We start from the raw sequence: 16,655 nt of genomic DNA, 5'->3' as shown, positions 1-16,655 counted from the left end.
ATGGCCTGGGTGACTGTCTTGAAAAAGTCAACCAAGTTTAAAAGGCATGATCTGCCCTTGACAAAGCCAAACTGGATTGGATCCAACGTCTGCAAGTCCCCTATGTCTTCATTTATTATTCCCATTATGATCCTCTCCATAGCTTAGCAGACCAGGCTTGTCAAGCTGATGGGATGGTACTTTCCGGGGTTGGTGGAGGCACCTCCTTTGTGAAGTGGGTCCACCATTGCCGTATGCCACTCCTTGGGCACATATCCTGAGGTGAGGCTAAGATTAAACAGCTGCCCTAACTGCGGGTGTAATTCCTCATTGAGTTCATGGAGCACACAACTGGGGACACCATCTGGTCCCATGGATAAAGTGTTTTCCGCCTTGGATAGAGCAGTTCTCACCCCAGCATTGGAGATGTTTGGGGGGCTACAATCCTCTGGTGTAGATACCCTCCAGTTGGGGAGGGATCTGCACTGAACCTGTCAGCCAGTATGTTGGCAATGTCTGTAGGTTCAGTGATATTTACATCATTCCAAACTAATTCTGAGCATATCTGGGAGTTCCCTCCCAGGTGTCAAACATAGGTAAAAAAGGCCTCATGATTGTCCCTTGAGTCCTGAGTGGGTTTACTCTCAAAACTTGCCTTGGATGATTGTATGGGGAACCCAGTGTTTTACTCATAATGAGCAGGGGTGTCTTCCCTTCTACGGATTTCGCTCTATCTTGTAGTAGCTCCTTCCTTTTGTTGTAGAGCTTGTTTATGGCTAGGGTCCACCAGACTGGATGCTTGCCTGTGGTACAAAGAGTCTTTGTTTTGTTTGGGATTGCCTGATCCATGCAGTCCTGGAGGTGCTGGTAGAAGGCATTTTTAAGTGATACAGCGGCTTGGGTAATGGTGTCCGCTGGCTTGGAGGCCTTGAAAGAGACCACACCAGTCCTTAGAAATGTGAAGTCGGCATTTGAGAAGGTCTTCACTGTTTGTTTTTCTATCTGGGGTGTGGGTGGGATGTGGACTCCCACTGAGATTAGTTCATGATCTGATCTCACCAATGATGGGTATACTTCTGGTGTTGAACAGTGTGACCCCATGTTCATGATGATGTGTTCTAGTATGTTGTCTCCACTTGTGGGGATGGTGACCAGTTGTTCTATGGCATTTGAGTGTATGAACTCTTGGAACCTTTGGGTTAGAGTGTTGGGGCTTGATTAGTGATCCCAGTCTATATTTGGATAGTTGGAATCACCCAGTATGATGGTGTTTGGAGATACATTTATCCCCTCCAGTGTTTTCAGGACAGCTGTGTGAGGTACCTGAGTTTGAGAGGGTGGCATGTAACATGCTACAAACTGCAGAGCAGTCTTGCCTACGGTTACTGGCACCTGGATGGTCTCCGATGCATCGTGTGTTGCCACCAACCTTGAGGTGAGGGTGTCCTTGATGAATATGGACACCCACCCTCCTTTCTTGGTGTTGTCCGGATTTTGGTGCCGGAACGCATGATATGAGGTAACACCCGATAGTGCTGGGGTGCTGTCAGAAGCCGTGAACCAGGTTTCAGGCACAGCACAGACATCAATGTGCTACATACTGAGAAGGGCATCCAGTGTGTGCAGCTTGAGGTTGAGACCTCTGGCATTGAGCAGCATTACCCTTAGTGTCTTTCCTTTTCTGTGTTCTAGGGTGGTAGGTGTAGAATCTGATTCTTGCATAAAAAAGGCACAATGGGGGTGGCAAGAGCATCAGCCAAAATCCGGAAGCCCAGGGGTGACAGGTGCAAGCCATCCCTTGCAAATCAGCGTGGCCTGTCCAGCATGTCATCCCAGGCAGACAGACATTGGACCCCCTTTGAATGACACCATAGTTTAAGCAAATTATTACAGCTGATCATCTTGTCTCTGTTTATGTGGCATCATACTTGAAGGTAGGATACTGCTCAAGGTCAGGGTCATACCTGCCTGGCCTACATAATCAGAGGGATCCTCTATGTCTCTTTCCATGTAGTCCAGGGAGGTACATCTCAGGTCGTTCACACCAGCATGGATAATGACTGGGTCAGACTTGTACTTGCAGTTGAGTGACCTGAGTGCTTGCATTATGTGGTGGATTCCAGTGCCCGATAGGCAGCTTACTGTGACCTCCTCCGTACTCGATCTGGTGAGCGCGACGTCAGTGTGTCTGACTATGGAGTCACCTATGACAAGTGTGTCTGGCATTGTGTTTGGCCTTAAGGGCTGTGACTGTTTGGCACACTGACTCTGTGGTCTATGTGTTGCATGTGCTGTGCCCTGTGGAGGCAGTTGTGTGGGTGTCTGCTGTGGTGGCCGCTGCTGTTTTGGTAGAATTCTGATCAGAGCCTCCGAGTATGTCTTTGTGTGTCTATGTGTATGATTTTAAGTTATGATAGTGCTATGTGAGACTGGGTTTGTGATGTGTGTGGTTACCTTCACCTTCTCTCTGGTCTTGCTAGTCCTATGTTGAGAGAGCTCAGCCTCCACTTTGGCTATATAGTTGCATCTCTCACATGTATGTGTGTTTTATGGGAGAAGGAGAGGGTTGTCAGTGTACATGAGGCAATTGTAACATTGCCTCAATATTCCCAGGTTCACCAGCTGAGCAGGAGAGGACACTAGCAACTGATCCCTAGACATGCGAGAAGGAATAGACAAAACAATGTTGGAATACAGGGAGATATCAAGCCCCCCAAACCACATCATAGTGCTTGACTGACAATACCTACACATACACCATAGTTTCATAGTGTCATAGTTTACTAGTAGGCTATCTGCCCTAGTGCATGTATATGCCTAGCCATAGTGATGTGGCTATTGCCACCCCTTATAGTGGTAATAAGTGTACAGAATAGATTCCGAATATTGTGCCTCTGACTTAGTAGTGACACATTATGACCCCTTACGTAATTGAATAACATGACTGTGCCTCTGTCTAGTCTGTGCCTCTGTCTCATATGCAGTTGTCCAGATGTCTCTTGAAGAGAGTCAGTGAGGGACTCTGTCTAACATGAACTGTATACTCTGCTAGAGTGTGAGATGCCTCTGAGTTATGACTCTGTCCCTGCAGCATGTCCTATACATGTATGTGCTGAGGTTCAAATCTTCAGCTCTCATGGTTCTGGTGGATTTGGATTGCTTGCAGTGTAGCATGTCCACCAAATCCTGATTGGACATGGTCTTGTATGTCAGGCATAGGTCACCTGTAAGTATGCGGTATGACACTGAATAAAGCTGGGTTTCCTCTATTCTGGAAGCATATGACATGTGTTGTAGACCCCTGATCTTCATGGTAAGGTACTTTTGGGGTCTCTCCAGCTGTTGCAAGTGCTGGGTGAGGTACATACCAAATGGGGCTTTGTATTCAATCATGGGCCTGATAAGGGAGAAGTATAGTGGTACAATGACCTCCTATGATCTGGATGGAAAACCCTCCATGATAAGGTGGGCAAGATAGAAAGTCTTTCTAACCACTTTGGCAACATGGGTGTCAAATGAGATGTCACTATCTACACGTGTCCCCAGGTGTCTGATTTGTTTTCTGTGCTCAGTGGGTTGCTGTCTATGTATTGATCTGTGGGTACTTTGTTCCTCCCAAAGGGGATGACTACACATCAGTTGCGTTCAGTTTCAGGCCATGAGTCTGGCACCAGCTATCCGTCTTTGTGATGGCATTCTGTAGGATGTGTGTGCCGGCTGATGTATTCATGATGGTGCCTAGGTTGCAGTCATCTGCAAACTTTGTCAGCCACAACCCTCCTATGTTTGCTTTCACATCTGAAAAGTAAATACCAATTAAGAGGGGTCCCAGGACACATCCTTGTGGGACACCACCTGTGACTGGCTTTGAATCTGACAAGGCACCTGCAATGTTGACTTTATGGGTTCTGTTTCCTAGCCATTTTGCAACCTATCCTGTGACATATGGTGTTATATGTCAGCTGTTGAGCTTGTCTATGATGCCTGAGTGGGGTATTGTGTCACAGGCCTTAGCCAAGTGCAGGTAGGCTGTGTGGACTGCGTAGCCCTCATCAATGGCCCTACTGACAGTTTCATAGTAGTCAACTAGGTGCAAAAGGCAGGATCTGCCCTGTACAAAGCTGAACTGGGTGGGATCAAGGGTCTGTAGGTCAGCAATGTCTCTGTGTAAGAGCTCCATAATGATTCTTCCCATAGCTTTGCAGACAAGGCTGGTTAAGCTTGTGTGGTGGTAGTTGCCATGGTCTGTGGAGGCATCTCCTTTGTGGAGTGGGGCCACTGTTGCCGTATGCCAGTGTTCAGGTACATATCCTGTAGCAAGGCTAAGGTTAAATAGCATTTGTATATACAGGTCCAGCTCCTTCTGGAGTTCACATAGCATGCAACCGGGGATACCATCAGGTCCCATTGATGCTGTGTACTTGTCTTTGCTGAATGCAGCTCTCACATGGACATCCAAGATGACAGTGAGGTTACATACAGCTGTGATAACTATCTTCTTTTGGGGGTGAGGGAGGGGGTAAATCGCACTGAAACTGTCCGCCGGAATGTTGCCAATATTGTCAGGTCACTGGAATATATGTTGTTGTGTACCAACTCTGAGCATATCTGAGGGTTCCCAACCAGGTGTCTGACATAACTGAAGAAAGCAGTGTGGTTACCTTCATTGTCTTTGGTTATTTATGTCGCCAAGTTGACCTTGCATGTCTTTATGAGATAATGTAGATTTCTACTAGTGCTAATCACAGCTGTCTTCCCTTTTGGAGATGTAGCTCTGTCTTGCATTAGTATCCCTCATCTGTTATACAGTTTGTTTATGGCTGGGGTCCACCAGACAGGCCACTTTCCCTTTGTGGAGAGGGTCCTGTTTTTATTTGTGATTGCATGGTCCATGCTTTCTGACATCTAGCTAAGGGGAGGTCATTGTGGTTCTGCAGTTATCTTTCATCAGCATTAGAAATGACCACAACAGCCCCTGTGGGGTGTACCTCATGCAGACACATCCAGCAACTGTAAAGTCCACAACAGTACCTCACCAGGAGTATGAAAGAGCTGGAACACATGTAATGTGTCGCCTGATTAAACAGAGTGCAGCTCCACACACTGCCATGCTGTCCACCCAGATGCAAGCTGTACCTGATGTAGAAAGCCATGTCCAAGCTGGAATCAATGCACATGCTGCACCTTGTACAGTCTGAATGGCAGGGAGCTATGCACATGAGGGACCTGAACCCCAGCACTGACATACATAGGACAGGCTGTACTGCATTATCCATAACACAGAAGCCACCCCCACGCATGAGTAAACTACCAATACAGGTTATCCATAGAGTCACTCATTGATTCCCCTCAACAGGAATCCTAATGAGTGGATGGGAGATGGTAGGTTTACCCTGGGTATCAATGTTATGTCACAGGTAGACAGAGGCACAGTATACTAAACAAGACATATGTCATGACAAACTACACTTACAATGTGTTGACGGACAAACACACTCTCTGACTAGCATTAGAAATGGCCTAGGGCACATCGGTAGTGTTTGCCAATGTACACCCATGTTGTGGAATACACTACTGATGTTGGATGAGGCTGTTGTAAGTAGTTCACATCTGAACATAATGCAACATGGTCAGATAGGTTCATAGGTACATAGGTTTATACTAGGCTATCTTCCCTAAGGCAGGTATAAGCCTAGCCCAGAGTTTGTTGGCGTACACCACCCCTTATATGGAAACAGTACTGTGCCCATTATTTTGTCGTGCCTCTCTCCAGCAGTGATACAGTGACGATCCCCGGGTTAAACGTATGACCTTCTATCCACAGGTCAAGATACCTCTTGAACACAGCCAGCAAGGTGCTCTGCCTCACATGGACCGGGATTGTATTCCACAGCATAGGGAGTCTCCGAGTGATAACTCCATCCCTCCAACATGTCCAACGTACATCCATGCTAAGGTGTAAGTCACTTGCACTAGTGGTTCAGGTGGATCTGCCAATTCTGAGGTGGAGCATGTCCATTAATCCCTGTTTGGACATGGCCTTGCATGTCAGGCACATGTCACCTCTAAGCAGACGGTATGTGAGTGAATAGAGCGGGAGTGTCTTCAATCTGGCAGCATATGACAGATGTTGGGGTTCCTTGATCCTTTAGGTGGGGGACATTCAGGGTGTCTCCAATTGCTGCAGATGTTGGGTGAGATACATCCAGAATAGGGCATTCTACTCAATCACCGGTCTGATAAGTGAAGAGTACAGGAGAACAATGACCCACTAGATCTGGATGTGAATCCCATCTTGATCAGGTGGGCAATGTAGAAGGTCTTTCTAGCCACTTTAGCAACGTGAGTGTCAGAAGAATGGCGACTGTCAACCTGGGTCCCCAGGTCCATGATAACCTCCTCTCTGCTTAGAGGATTGCCACCTATATGGTAGCTTGGGGTTACCTTGCTTTTCCCAAAGGGTATGTCTACACATGTTGTGCACTTTGACTTCAGGCCATGGCTCTGGCACCAGCTATCAGTTACCGTGAGTCCCTTCTGAAGGATATCCATGTCTGATGCACTGTCCACTATGGCGCCCAGTGTGGAGTCATCTGCAAACGTTGTCAGCCAAAGTCCTCCCATGTTGGCCTGTACTTCTGAGAAGTACATGACAAACAATAGGGGGCCAAGGACTGAGCCCTGTGTGACACCACCTGTGACTAGCCTGGAGTCTAACATAGTGCCAGCAACTCTAACCCTGTGGGTCCCGTCCTTAAGCCAGTTTGCAACCCATCTTGTGACATATGGGTTTACATTTCAGTTGGTAGGGTTTTCCACAATACCTGAGTGGGGTATTGTGTTGAAAGTGTTTGCAAGGCCAAGGTAGGCTGTATGGACTGCCTTTCCCTCAACAATGGCCTAAGTGACCGTTTTCAAGATGTCAACCGAGTACAAAAGGCATGATCTGCCCTTGACCAAGCCAAACTGGGATGGGTACAATGTCTGCATGTCCCCTATATCTTTGTTTATGAGCTCAATTATGATCCTCTCCATAGCTTTGCAGACTAGACTTGTTAAGCTTATGGGGCAGTAATTACCAGGATCCGTAGAGGCACCGCCTTTGTGCAGATGTGCACAACTGGACCCTAACCAGGCTGTTGTGCACACTATGGAAATGTAAAGCAGTGATAGGACTAAAGCCCAGGATACTGACCACCACAGTTAAAGTACTGAACCACTACACTATACAGTACTACAGTGTTAGGTCAGTATGAACGGATGTTGACAATTGTGTGCAAAGTATCCCATGCAAAACCTGCAGACACAGATTACTCCCTGTTGTGTTCACACAAAAAGCATTTGGACAGTAACTACACAACATGGCACAGAACACACAACCATAAACTGGAGGTATTTGTTGAAGGTCACACTCATCCATAAATGTGATGGGCTGCAGAGTTCAACATATGGAAAGCCCACACTGGGCATGCTCACACACTTAGATAAATGAGACATCTTTCACACAACATGCCATGGGAAGGCTGAACTGGGCATGCTCACACACTTAGTCCAAATGTTACTCCTAGCAACTGTGAAAACACACCAGAGGATGCTCATTCCCCTTTCTAAACTCTGATGATGTCAACACCCTATAAGTATATCAGGGGAAAGGAAATCTCCCAGTAATGCGAATAGCGCGCTCTGCTAATGCGTCCATCTCTAGTGTCATAACATAGCTAGGTAGGGGTTTGAATCCGGCAAGTGTGTGTGAAGGAGTGTAAGTGTGTATGAAACGAACATCCCTTTTGGCAACTGGGAAAACACACCACAGGATGCTCATTCCACTTTCTAAACTCTGATGATGTCAACACCCTATAAGTATATCAGGGGAAAATAAATCTCCTAGTAATGCGAATAGCGCACTCTGTTAATGCATCTGTCGCTAGTGTCATAACAGAGTTAGGTATGGATTTGAATCCAGCAAGTGTGTGTGAAAAGAACATCCCTTTTGGCAACTGGGAAAACACACCACAGGATGCTCATTCCACTTTCTAAACTCTGATGATGTCAGCACCCTATAAGTATATCAGGAGAAAAGGAAACTCCCAATAATGCGAATAGCGCACTCTGCTAATGCGTCCGTCTCTAGTGTCATAGCATAGTTATGTAGGGGTTTGAATCTGGCAAGTGTATGTGAAGGGGGTTAAGTTCGTGTGTATGAAAGGAACATCCCTTTTGGCAACTGGGAAAACACACCACAGGATGCTCATTCCACTTTCTAAACTCTGATGATGTCAGCACCCTATAAGTATATCAGGAGAAAAGAAATCTCCCAATAATCCGAATAGTGCGCCCTGCTAATGCATCCATCTGTAGTGTCATAACATAGTTAGGTAGGGGTTTGAATCCAGCAAGTGGCAAGAGTGTGTGAAAGGAACAGCCCTTTTGGCAACTGGGAAAACACACCACAGGATGCTCATTCCACTTTCTAAACTATGATGATGTCAGCACCCTATAAGTATATCAGGGGAAAAGAAATCTCCCAGTAATGCGAATAGAGTGCTCTGCTAATGTGTCCATCTGTAGTGTCATAACATAGTTAGGTAGGGGTTTGAATCCAGCAAGTGGCAAGAGTGTGTGAAAAGAACATCCCTTTTGGCAACTGGGAAAACACACCACAGGATGCTCATTCCACTTTCTAAACTATGATGATGTCAGCACCCTATAAGTATATCAGGGGAAAAGAAATCTCCCAGTAATGCGAATAGTGCGCTTTGCTAATGTGTCCGTCTCTAGTGTCATAACATAGTTAGGTAAGGGTTTGAATCCAGCAAGCGAGGGTGAAGGGGGTTAAGTGTATGTATATGAAAGGAACATCCCTTTTGGCAAGTGGGAAAACACACCACAGGATGCTCATTCCACTTTCCAAACTATGATGATGTCAGCACCCTATACGTATATCAGGGGAAAGGAACTCTCCCAGTAATGCGAATAGCGCACTCTACTAATGCATCCATCTCTAGTGTCATAACATAGTTAGGTAGGGGTTTGAATCCAGCAAGTGTGTGTGAAAGGGGGGTAAGTGTGTATGACTGAAATATCCCTTTTGGCAACTGGGAAAACACACTACAGGATGCACATACCCCTTTCTAAACGATATCACAATTATGTATGGCTTTTGATTACAGACATGCCACGTGTGTTTTGCCCACACAGAATGCCCATGTGTGCGGGTTGTCCCTCACAATAATGCATGACATTGATTAAACCAGTTATGGCAATGCACACATGATGTATGTGTGTGCCAAATACACATATGTACCTGTGACCTTCAATAGTTACCATGTGTGATGCCTGCCACATGTGAATACATGGTATTTGCACAGGGTAACATTATGACTGTGGTCTTCTGTGCAGGTGCTGCATGTGGGATGTGTATATACAGTGTGAGATGTAGATGCTATCAGCCTAGTAGTGAGGGATACACACCTTTTCTGGGGCATATAGTCTACCTGTTGTTGATGTACAGGTGCTGCATGTTTTCACCTGTTGTGGGAGTGGTAAGACGTTATTCCATAGCAATGCAGTGACTGCATGCTAAGAACCGTTCAGCTAGGGTGTTGTAGCTACACTAATTCATTAGCATTCAGTAATATGTCAGAATCCCTGGTGAGGGTATGATGCCAACCAAGGTCAGGGTTCTACCAGCCTGTGTCACTTGCTCAGTGATCCCTTCCATGTTCCCTATCATGTATCCCAGTGAGGGACATCCCACATCAGCTGTGGTGGCATGGACAATGACTAAGTCATATGTGTCCATGCATCTGACTGACCTGTATGCTTGTGTTATGTGGTGGACCACAGTGCCCCATGAGCATATCACTGTGACCTACACCTTGTCCAGCCTGGTGAGCATGTTCTCACTGTACTGGACAATAAAGTACCTAACACAACTGCAGTAGTGTTGTATAGCTGTACAGACTGTGCTTGTTTGGCACACAGGATTTGTGTGCTATGTGTTATGCGTGCTGTGTGCAGGCCTAATGTATGCCTGTGTGCCAGCTGCAGAGATGTCTGCCAGTCATGCAGGATGCTATCCTTAGGCTCCACAACTGGCCCGGTGTGTTTCCATGCTTGTATTGCTGTCCGTGTAGGTCCACATCAGATTGGTATTGCTGTCACTGTAGTATTTCATGCCACCCGACAGGTTATGCCAGTGCTGGGTTCAGAGTGCTTAGTCCACAGTTTGGCCATGTGATTCCATCTCATACATGTGTTGTACATCCATGGGTAGGGGATAGGGTTGACTGTGTACATGTGGCAGCTGTGACATTACTACATGACACACATATTCCACAACTGTACCATAGAGGTGACTGACAACTGACCTTTGCACATGCTACCATAGTATTGAGATTGCATTGGTGATTAACAGCACATAGGGCCAATGGTGAACAAGATACATAGGTCCATAGGTTCATACAGGGATGTCTGCCCAGGGCATGTATCCACCTAGCCAGAATGTGTGTGGCTTTCAACATGCATTGTAAATCTGTCTTGCTATGCCCTTTTCCAAGGTTAGTATACTGTGCCTCTGTCTCACAGTGACACATAAGTGATACCCAGGGTAACCCTACAATGTCACATCCAGTCATTAATATCACTCTTGAAGATAGTCACTGAGTCACTCTGCCTAACCTCTATTGGGATAATATTCAAGAATGAAGGGAGCCTCTGAGTTGTGAATGTGCCCCTCCAGCATGTCCTATGTATATCACTCCTGAGGTTCAAGTCTTTCCAGCATGTATCCTGATGGGATCTGGATATTCTGAGGTGCAGCATGGCCATTAAGTGAGGGTTTGACATGGCTTTATATGTCAGGCACAGATTGCCTATGAAGAGGCAGTATGCCACTGAGTAGAGCTGCTGTTTCTTTAACCAGTCAGTATGTGGCATCTGTTTGAGCCCTTTGATCCTCTTGTCGAGGTACGTATGTGGTATTTCCAGTTGCTGCAGGTGTCTGGTAAGGTGTATGCCGACAGGTTCATCATAGTCATCCCATCATGATGATGTGGCCCATATAACATGTTTTCCTAACCACTTTGTCCATGTTGTTGTCAAATGGTAGAATGCTATCAACCTGTGTACCCCAAGGTCCATAATTCCTTCGTCTGCACTTAATGGATTAACACATATGTGGTACTTTGTGGTCACTTTGTGTTTGACAAAGGGGATGACTATACACTTTCTGTCATTCACCTTGAGGCCATGGCTGTGGCACAAGTCATGTGTTTGCAAGAGGCCCTTTTGGAGAATGCGTGTGTTAGCTGGAGAGTTGATTATGGTGTCCGGTTTGCAGTCACCTGCGACTTGCTCAGCCACAGTACTTCCATGTTGACCTGTACCTATGATAAATATATAATGAACATGACAGCTCCCAGGGCTGAGCCTTGTGGGACACCACTTGTACCAGGTTGGAGGCTGACATGGCTCCAGCAATTCTAGCCATGTGTGTTCTGCCCTTGAGCCACTGTGCAATAACCATAGTGACATAGGGGTTAATATGTACACTGGTGAGCTTTCCTAGAATGCACAAGTGGGGTATTGTATCAAAGGCTTATGCAAGGTCCAGGTAGGCTGTGTAGACCTCCTTCCCCTTGACAGTGGCCTTGGTGACTGTTTCAAAGAAATCAAACAGGTCTGAGAGGCAGGATCTGCCATTAACAAAGCCAAACTGTGTATGGTGACATGTCTGTAGGTCCACAATATCTAGATATGTGAGGTTCATGATGATCCTTGACATAGCTTTGCAGACAAAGCTAGTCAGACATATGGGGCGAATAGTGTCCAGAATCTGTGAAGGCACCACCTGAATGCAGAGGGACCACTGTTGCTGTACGCCACTCTTTGGCCACATATCGTGTAGTAAGGCTGGGATTGAACAGTAGTGTTATGTCTGGGTGTAGCTCTTCTTGTGGTTCATGTAGGACACAGCCTGGGACACTGTCTGGTCCCATTGATGCAGTGTTCATTGCTTTGGAAAGGGCATCTCTTACCTGAACATCTGTGATGTCAGGGGGGGGCAGCACTCTGCCCCGAGACATATTTGCCCTTTTGGTGTGGTGGGGGGGAGAAGGCAGCAGTGAACCTGTCCACTAGGATGATGGCAATGTCTGTGTGTTTTGTATTTTGTGTGACATCTTGGATTACCTCTGAGCATATCTGGGTAGTACCACCCAGGTTCCTAACATAACTACAGAAAGCCTTGTGATTATCCTCAGTGGCTTGTGGAATCTTCTCTCAAAGATGGCCTTAGACAATCGTATGGGTGCCTGTAGTTGTCTTCCAATACTCATCAGTGATGCCTTCACATTTTGGGAGTTTGTTGTATCATGTAGTGGCGTCATCCTTCTATTGTATAGTGTGCTTATGGCTGGTGTCCAGCACACAGGACGTCTGCCTTTGGAGAATTGGGTCATGCTTTCATATGTGGTTTCATGATCCATGCATTCCTGAATGTGTCCATAGAATGCCTTTATACAGGTATCTGCAGTCTGGTCCATATTTCCAACAGGCCTGGGGCCTTTGAAGGTTTCCACATCATTTATGAGGGGTGTGAACTTGCTTGACATGAGCTGTTGACAGACATGCCACCCTCCAGACTGAGAAAGGTGAGGGTCACATTTAGCTACCTGTCGGGTGATAGAATGTGCCACATAACACAGGCACACAGGTCACTCCACAGCAAGTACAACTATGAGGCAGTCATTGTCCATGCTGGTGCAAACAACCTGAGACATACCTCCCTGGACCACATGGAAAGAGACACAGAGGAGCTCTTACAGCACCCTCTCAAACTCAGGACTCCCACACAGCCTTCATGCTCACACAGGAGAGTATAGATTGCTCTGCAAACACCATCATACTGGGTGACGTCAGCTACCCAAACATAGACTGTGAACATTACACAAGCCACAATACCCAAGCTCTAGGGTTCCCATAGATCAGACATTCTTTAGCTATGGAACAGGTAATCAACCTTCCCACAAGAGGGGCAGCTATACTAGACCTGATCATCACAAACATGAGTACAAAATGCTCACCACTGGGAGTATATCCCTCATTGTTGCAATCAAACCATATACTAATCACACTGGAGTACTGGATCCCCCACATATGCAAACCTCGAACACATCGATGTGTGTGTGGGAAATGCCCCTATTAGCAACTGTGACAGTACAGTACAGGATGCAGATCCCCCTTTTGAAACACTGATGATGTCAGGACTCTATAACTATATTAACTGTATTAAAATCCTCCAGTAATTCGTATAGCGTGCTCTGCTAATGCGTCCTTCTCCAGTGTCATAACATAGTTAGGTAGGGATTTGAATCCTGCAAAGGGAATGTATGTGTGTTAGTAGGAGTGGGGTTTATGTGTGTGCATTATGCTGGGAGGGATAAGTGCCTTTTGCCAACTGGGAGAACACACTACAGGGTGCACATCCCTCCTCCTACACACAGATGATGTCAGCACCCTCTAAGTACAGCATTAGAAAGGATTTCTTCAACTACTGCAGATAGCACACTCTGCTAATATGTCTGCTTCTACTGTCATAACACAGTTAGGTATGGGTTTGAATCTTGCAAATGGAAAGTATGTGTTTTACTGTGGGTGGGGTTAGTGTGTGTGCACAATGATGGGGGTGGGATGTGGCTTTTGCCACATGGGGCTATGCACTGCAGGGTGCACATTACCCTTAACAAGCAGTGATGTTGACATCACCCTATACAAACAAAACTACAAAAGAGAAGGTGGTGGTACCAATAACACATGTAAGGTAACACTTCTTCAAGTAATGTCCACAAAACGAAGTAGGATAATCCAACAATTCTTTTACTCTATACAAACAACATGACAACAGACAACTGCCAGTACTCAGTATAGTGTTACATGCTACTGTAACACGCACATGTACCAGAATATACCTAGATAGTGTTTTGAAGCCTGAATGTGGCAAGTGTGTGGATGTGGGATGTGTCTGTGTGTGCATTTCCGTATGGGAAACATGTTTGATGTGGCAATCAGGGTACCACAGTACCTGATGCACATTACACCTTTGAACTGATGAGGTTGCCTGCACCCTGTGAGTACAGGTAGAGAAGAGGAAGTCGGTAGTAAACAACATAGTGCACTTCTCAAATGTGTACCTGTCATGTATCGACAGCTACTCATGTAGGGTAATAAATAATGGGAATGGCAGGTGAGCATGTGCATGTGTGTGGGTAGCAGGGTGTGTATAAATGCATGTGTGACAGAACAGATACATATAGCTGAATCTACATAACAGCACATGATGCACATTCCCATAGTCAATGTTAGCATGTGATGGTGTGCAGCTGGTACACTTTGGTAAGTAGTATGGGTGCAGATAACAATTGAGGACATTCATACAGTTACTGCAGCAGGACTGCTGGGATATACACACAATCATAGTGGAACAGTGAACAGTTACCAACATGTTACTACTTATACACATCTATGTAGTCACCCTGTGCATCAGCAACGTGTTTACCTTTTCCTGCACCAATGTTGTAGTATGCAGGAGGTGGCACAGTGTCATCATATGCACAGGGTGTGGGTTAGGTATGCCCAAGCCAGCCACTGGTAACACCAATTGACATGTGTGTGTATGTGTGTTTGTGAGGGGCAGCAGTACAGGGTGGACCAGTGTTGGTGCAGTGTGTGTGTGTATGTGTTTGCCCTAGGTGGTAGGTTTCTGCATGTGTGTAAGCACGCACACAGTCCCACATAATGGCTGCCATGTACAGGGTTTTGTGGACAGCCACAGACTGCACCTGTCAGGTCATCCAGATCAGTGTCTGTGGGCACGGACATGGTACCTGTGCCTGGCAGAGGTGCTACGGGCGTATCCGTACTAACCCAGACTGGGTACTGTCGTCAGAAGCAGGGGTGTGTTGACTGGACACAGTTCCCTGTTGGGACTGTCCAGAGCCACGTGCACGTGGTCTCCTGGGGCGTCTTGATGACAGCACAGACCCAGCATTGCTGGGGCTGGTGCTGGCACTTGAGGTGCGTGAGTGGGCCTGTTGTCGTCCGCGGCCACTGCCAGCTGGTGCTGTTGCTGGCATACGGCCACGTCGACATCGCAAACGCACACCATCGCCCTGGCCCATGGACATCTGGTTGTGGAGCAGCTGTTGTATGCCCCCACAACGTCTGTCAACGACATCTGTGAAGTTACAGATAGCATTCGCAACGTCACACATGCCGTCTGTCATGGCTGTGCGACATGCTCTCAGCTCCCTCAGACCCTGTCTGGTGTACCTTTCCATACGTGCCTGTGCCTGCATGACAGTTCGAAACACAGTGGAGGCTGACATACCTCCTTGGGCACGTCGGCCAGAAGCATGTACGGCCACGGATGCCCCCACGAGAACCCATGGGTGACTGTCTGCGTGGTACCATTGGAGGACCCTGCTCATGGCTGCCTTGTGGGGATGCATGTACCACAGGTACCACATTACCCTGATCTATGCTCACTGCAGACTGTCCATCACCTAGGGACAATGGTGACAAAGGATGTAATGGCAGGATGACTGTGCGCATTGACGGGGTTGACAGCTGTGTACTGTCAATTGGCTGACCAATGGCGGACCCAGACACACCTTCCTGCACCATTACAGACATTTCATCCACATCAGTACCTGGGGCACAAGATTCAGGTTCCCTGCTGCAGGTCACCAGAGCAGCACCAGAACCTACGAGAGGAAACAGGGAACACAGATTACAGTCTCAACACATATTTGACAGAGATGCACTTCAATACTAATGCACACATTCAGAAATGGACACATGCATTCATGGACACTAACACACATGCACACATCGGCACAGGCACACTCGCACACATGCACACCCCACAGTAAACACACACATCAGTACCGTGTTACACTACTCTTAATTTTGTTACACTGGGTATTGCAGGTATTATTAAACACACTCACCAGCATGTATACTACAGAGTTACACTACTCTTACTAGTATTATAAATTGTTTTTCAGGTAATGTTAAACACACTCACCAGCATGTACGGCCTGTCTCGTTGCTAGATGGGAGGGACCTGGAAGTGTGAAGAGAGTAATGTCAGTGGGCACAAGTGTGCCATTTGTTTTGCACATGATACAGTACAGTAGTACACTAGTTCCCTTATACACATCAGCTGCTCATAATGTCTGTATCACACATGCACAATTACATATCATGATGACAGATACATACCACATGCACACCTTATGCATGCATGAAGTAACAGTGTACAGAACAGTCATATGTACATACCAGGAGTTAACTCTAATCGCACCCTTACCTCTCTTCAAACGACAACTCAAACTGTACTTCCAAAACCACTGGCTTTGTTCTTGTTGGACTCCAGGCTAACGTCCCTCTCCCCACCCTCTCTTTACCTTTAACCCCTCATTGTGCATAAAAACTGGCTTCTACCCTGTTTCTTTCATCTTGATGTCCTTCTATGCTCTGACCTACTTCTCCCATCCCTCCCACCTCCTCTTGACTGTCTTCCTTCTTTTCCTCACTTCCCTTCTTGACTCCTGCCTCTTCCCTATTATCTTATCTTTCATACTCCTTCTACTTCTCTACCCTTCTGAGCTTTA

Source organism: Protopterus annectens, chromosome 6.part0, assembly GCF_019279795.1.
Source record: "Protopterus annectens isolate FY-2018-M chromosome 6.part0, PAN1.0, whole genome shotgun sequence".
NCBI classification, from domain to species: domain Eukaryota; kingdom Metazoa; phylum Chordata; order Ceratodontiformes; family Protopteridae; genus Protopterus; species Protopterus annectens.
This window is presented reverse-complemented; position numbering follows the sequence as displayed.